This window comes from Macrotis lagotis, chromosome 1 (assembly GCF_037893015.1).
Source record: "Macrotis lagotis isolate mMagLag1 chromosome 1, bilby.v1.9.chrom.fasta, whole genome shotgun sequence".
Taxonomy (NCBI): domain Eukaryota; kingdom Metazoa; phylum Chordata; class Mammalia; order Peramelemorphia; family Peramelidae; genus Macrotis; species Macrotis lagotis.
In genome coordinates, this window is record NC_133658.1 from 536,423,444 (window position 1) to 536,429,443 (window position 6,000).

Below are 6,000 nucleotides of genomic sequence, written 5' to 3' on the forward strand. Positions count from 1 at the left end.
AAACATGCCCTAAAAGCACACTTAATCTACTGAACAGAAGGCAGCTCCTTCCCAAAGACTTCCAAAACAACTATTCTAATTAGCTTTGGAAAATAAAATAACCCCATCAATTTTCTCATGGAGTTGCAAAATGTACCTCTCCCCCTATCCCCATGTTAGACCACTTCAAAATGTATTCACTCAACAAATATTAAGGAACATCCAATATCTACAAGGCCTTATGGGCTTATAAACCTTTGAGATCCCTTCCATCTCTAAATATGAACCTGTAAGATCCAACCCATGATCATAAGACGTCTAAACTATAGTAGAAAAGGTGACATGTAAACGAGGTCAATACTAGCATTGTAACCAATATTTTAAGAAAGATAAAGCATTATAGTACATCACTGAAGAGTTCAATGAGAAAGAAGAATCTGAGGGTGCTCTGAAGGACAAAAAAAAAAACAAAACAGAAAAACAAAACTGATAAAACATGACTATAGGAAGGGGGATTTTAGGGGAGGACATTAAATGCAAGTAGTGAAACCTAATGGGAAATAGTGAGGTCAAATGAAAAATAATAAGGATCTTAAAGATGACAGCAGTGGTAATGAAAGAAAAAGACTAGAGATATTAGACAGAGAATTTGGCAATTGATCAGCTATGGGCAATAAAAGAGGGGAATGGACCAAAGATGAGCAAACATTCATCATCTAACATGCAGTTAGATGGCTCAGTTGATAAGAGTGCTAGGCCTCCAATCAGTAAGACAAATATGGTCTCAGACACTTAGCTATGGGACCCTGGACAAGTCACTCAACCTTGTTCACCTCAGTTTCCTCATTTGTAAAATAAACTGAAGAAGGAAAATGGCACATATTTTTTCTTTTAAGAATTTTGGTGATAAAACTAGAGTAACAGCTTTAAGAGTATTAGGGATAAGGGTGGCTAGGTGGCGCAGTGGATAGAGCACCAGCCCTGCAGTCAGAAGTACCTGAGTTCAAATCTGGTCTCAGACACTTAATAACTACCTAGCCGTGTAGCCTTGGGCAAGCCACTTAAGCCCAATTGTCTTGCCCAAAAAAAAAAAAAAAGAAAAGAGGGAGTTATTAGGGATAAAGGGGGTTTGAACTATTTGTTTTTTGAAAAGAGAAGATCTAACAGCATATTTTCTAAAAAGGTAGGGGGAGAGATTACAGAGGAACTGGAAGATAAAAAGAGGAGATAACTGATAAAAGAGAAATCAAAAAAGAGGTATAGGGTTCAACCTTGAAAAAATAAGATGAGTGAAGGCAGATATTTTTTTAAGGTGAGAAGAGGGAAGTTATAGGCTCTCTATCAGATGGCATAGCTTTCAGTAATTCTCAGAATTCTCCAGTTAACTGAAGCTTATCCTTTCCAGCTCCAAAAGAACATTGGATTAGAAGTAAGAGGATGGAGGTTCTAGACTAGGTCCCACTATTTTAGCGGTATATCTTTACACAAGTCAAAGCGTTTCTGAATCTCACAGGGTTGTTTTGAATATCAAGTAAGATCATTTATATGAAAGGGTTCTGAATATATAGAGCACAATAGAAATATATGGTAGTATTATTGAGCATTTCTTATTAAACTTTTGCATCAATAAATGTTTTCTTTACATTCTTACTGAGATATTTTAACATCAACTAAAATAACCTTCTCTAGTCTGGAGTCATTTCTTAAAAGGGAATGGGAGTATGGTGGGAAACAGTTCAGTGAAATTCAACAACATAATTGACTAAGTCCAACATTATATATGTAGAGTTCCATACCCGTTGTTCCCCACACACATACAGATGCAGAAAATTTTCTGCTTTTCTAAACAGTATAGTTTAATCCCTTGTATGATTTCATCATTATCAACATGAATTACTCTAAGAGTTAGCCCATCATCTGTATTTTTAGCTGTTCTGCCTTCCTCTCTACAGGTCAGGATGTCAGTTTTGTCATAATTGTGTCTTGCTCTAACTTACACACCTCTCTGGTGACTTTCTCATTAACATAACATAGGCTGCTCTCATCTCTCCTAGTTCGGTGCCTCTAATCTGTTGGAAATCAGAAAACCACATTTAAGATATGTTTAATACAGTCAATTTCAAGCACATTAATAAAGCTGAATGGGAGTCTAACAAATACAGTGTTTAGTTTTAACTCTCCAGATTATTCATATGTATATATATAATTTATATATATATATAAAATATGCATATATATAATTTATACATATAACATGCATATATAATATATATATGGAACATCACAATTGCCCCATAGTTTGCCCACAGAGCAGCTATCATTTCCCCCCAAACATTTCATACAAATTTTTTATTTTAAAAAGAAAATACACTTACACCAATGAAAAGTTAATTGTGACAACTTTAATCGCTCACCAATTTGTTATTCCTAGTTTGGATTCTCTTATTCATCTTATAAAAGTTACCATAGATTGGTTTTATGCATTTCCAAAGTACTTAAAATGATTCAATTTACAAAAACATGATTCATTCAATCTTTCAAAAACATATCTACATCATAAAGAGTGAGGTACCATCTGTTTTTTAAAAAACAGGCAAACTCAGAAGAGCAGAAATCTCTAGGAGATATCATCCTTTACTGAAAGTTGATATACCATTGTTGATCAGTTTATAACAAAACTGCTACAGTTTTGTGTTTGGAATTATCTTCTACAATGTCACATAGATTTAGGTCCAAAATTCTAGAATCCATTGATTTTATTCATCCCCTAATTTTTAGGATATTCAAACATTCATTATATAAACATTAGCCAAAGGGCTGGATGAACAAACTGAATTATCCTTTCCAACAATAGAATGATTAATTCTTCCATAATCAAGTTGAAATATATCGATTGCATCAGACAGTCTCTTAAGTCAGTAACCTTATTTTTTTAATAAAAGAACTTTTCTACACTACAAAAAAAGGCAGCAAATAAGGATTTACATAGGACTGATTAACCCATCTAGTGAATGTGACCCGAAGCATCATCATTCCTTCCAGTTCGTGAGAGGTAACAGCTTCTGTGCAAAGGTTATTTGGGGTGACCAAAAAAAAAGCTCAAATGGAAAAAAAACAACAGGGGAAATAATCTATCAAAGATATTCAAGAAGTGCAACTTTGGCCTGGTCTTCTAATTTGGTGACTCTTAACATCACTCTGCTGTCCAACGACTGATTCAAAATTCTGAAAAGGCTTTCTGGTTGACAACAGTTCAAACCAACTATTGTTTCCAGGCTGTCTTAAACTTTGAAAGCTGTCAACATTTTAAGTTTTTAAAAATTAATGCTAAGATTTTTAAAATAATGATTCATAAAAAAAAGCATCCTCAAAAACGTCATATAAACATTTAAGAGAAAGAAACATGTGTTTATGTATGTGCACATATACAAATATATATGTACTTAGGTAACCAATTCTGCATTACATCACTGTTTTCATTCAATCAGAAACCCTCCAAAAAGTTTCATCTGTTTTCTATACATTTGAAAAATGCACCACCACGGAAAAAAATGATCTAGAAGAAGTTACTAATCCAGATTTTTATTTTTAAGACAAGAATTTTATTAAGCGGATACTTTAAGTCTTGCGATGTTTATCGTCTGTGTGCTTTGTACTTTTTTTTCCTATGACCAAAACGACAATGTGTCTAACTTGTTTCCTAGCGGGTTTTGTTTCTGATGCTGCAGGAGCCCAAAGCAACAATGTATCTGGCATAACCCAGTCAAGGGCACGGACCCGCGCGAACACGCCGGCAGAATGCAGCTACCATTTCCCGGTAATACTCTCTCTGCGGTCCGGGGGGAGCTTTGTTTCTCACTATGTCTGCAGGGTCCGGTCAGCCCCGGGCGCTCGGGGCCTGAGCCTCGGGGCGGCTCGCGGGAGAACCGCGGCAGAACCGCGGCAGAACCGCGGGGGGCCCGTGAGGGGCCCCCGCCCCCGGCCGCTCCACACAAATCCCGGGTCCACATCAGGGCGCCGGCTTCTCGGGGGGAGGAGGAGCCGGGGGCAGTCCGTGGGAGGCGCGAGCGCTGGAGAGCGGCGGCGGCGGCGGCGGCGGCGGCCGGAGGCTGCACGGCTAAAATTCCGCGGAAGCTGCAGTCCCGGGCGCCGGAGGAAGCGCAGGAAGGTGGCGCTAGCGCCAAGAAATTGGAGGCAAAGTGGGAAGGATGGCGGCCCCGGCTCCGGCGGGCCCCGAGAGCGGAGGACACGCCCCCCGTTCGCGCAGACTCCTCAGCTCCGCGGCGCCCGAGCTCCGGGCGGGGGCGGCCCTCGCCTGCCCTCCCCCCACTCCCTCTCACGGTCTGTAGCGGAATTTTCAATCCCGACGACTAATTCAAGATGGCGGCGCCCCGCTTCGCCGCCCCCCCCCAACCGCCCTCCTGCAGCAGGCGGCGAGCCGCCGCCATCTTGTCCCCCAGCCCCCCCCCCCTCGCGGATATTTACATAGCGAAAACTCTCCGTCTTCCCCCCCCCCCAGCCCGCCTGCGGCCTTCCCCCGGCCCTGCGGCCTCCGCCTCGGCCCCGGCCCGGCCCCGCGCACGGCGCCCCCCGGCCCCGGGGCCGCACCGACCCCGGGCCCCCCCCCACCCCGCCTCCCCCCCACCCCCTCCCGCTTACGGAGCGCGCCTCCGCCGGCCCCGCCGCCGCCGCCGCCGCTCTGGGCACACGGGCTCCTCCCCGGGCCTAGCTGCGGCCTCCTCGGGGCCTGCACCGCGCCGCGCGCCATGCCGCCCGGCCTAGTGCGCGGGAGGGGGGCCTTGCGGCCGGCCAGGCCACGACCAGGCCGCCCTCCCGCGCACTAGGCCGGGCGGCCGCCACCGCGCCGGGGACTCACCGTGCAGGCGTGGAGGGATGTCGGCGGCGGTCGCGGGTGCTGCAGGCCGGGCTCTCTGTGGAGCACTGGGCCGGGCTCCGGCTGGTTGGGGCGGGCGGAGGGAGGGAGGAGGGGCCGAGCTCGGAGCTGACAAAAAGCGGCCCAGATCCCCGGCACGGGCCCGCCGTCAGCACGTCACGTCACCGCCCGGGAGAGAGACCCAGGAAAATGCGGAAGGGGCGATGGTCTCTCACTCCCCTCCGGCGCCCTCCGTGGCCCCGGCCCCGCCGCAGCCCGCGCCCCTGCGCCCGGGGCTCCCACCGCCCTCGCTGCTGCGGGGTCCCCGGCGGCACCGGAGTCTCCGTGACAACGCGCCCCCCCCGCCCCGCTTCTTTCCAGCACCGCCGCCGCCGCCTCCTCCTCCTCCTCCTCCTTCTCCCGCCCGCCCGACACACACGCACCGCCACTGCCGCCGCCGCCGCCGCCGCCGCCGCCGCCCTAGCTCGGCCGTAAAAACCCGCTCGGGGCTGCGACTCGCTCATCTCCCACCCGCTGAGACCCGGGGAGACTCCGCCGGGAGGCTGCCCTCGGCGCCCCCCCTCCTCCCCGCCAAAAAGGAGACCCCGGAGTAGCCCCTGCACCCCGTCCCTTCACGTACGACTCACCAGCAGCCCGGCTCCGCGTCGGGATGGAGGCTTCAACTCCATTTGTTGAAGGCCTCAACACCCCCCCCCACCGAGCGGATTTATTCAGCCTCCGTGGCACGAGAGGATAAATTTTGCATCTCCCCCCTCCCGATACATTAATTTCCTTTTTTAAAAATAGTATTGCTCTGATTTTAAAATGAAAACCAACTTACCAGTGTAAAGGGAGGGGGGAGGGGGGAGGAGAAAGGGAAGGGAGGAAGGTCAGCCTAGTGCAACTGCAAAACAAATTAAGTTAAATATTTTAAATTGTTCATTGATCCATAAGACCCAACTGCTTCTGTTATTTTGCAAAAAAAAAAAGAAAGAAAAGGGGGGGAAGGAAATGACTACATTTTAAAAATGGCTTTGCACATGTGCAGAAATACATCTAATAAAGATTTTTAAATTGTTTATTTTCTACGTTTATATTATTTTTTTTCCTATATTGTGGTGACGGTAGCCTGAAACTGCCCAAGTCTT

At 46.8% G+C, this 6,000-nt stretch overlaps 1 protein-coding gene across 6 annotated transcripts in view; it reads right to left on the reverse strand.

The window, feature by feature from the left end:
- Positions 1-5,574, reverse strand: part of ZFX (zinc finger protein X-linked) — a 68,780-nt gene extending 63,206 nt beyond the window's left edge. For 3 of the 6 annotated variants that reach the window (XM_074214236.1, XM_074214230.1, XM_074214234.1), the window contains exon 1: positions 4,856-4,961. The gene's annotated coding sequence lies outside the window, so the exon portion shown is untranslated. Of the gene's footprint in view, positions 1-1,980; positions 4,327-4,855; positions 4,962-5,499 lie in introns of those variants that run through there. The other 3 variants (XM_074214232.1, XM_074214233.1, XM_074214231.1) reach the window with 3 other exon arrangements.
- Between the last annotated feature and the right edge of the window lie 426 nt (positions 5,575-6,000).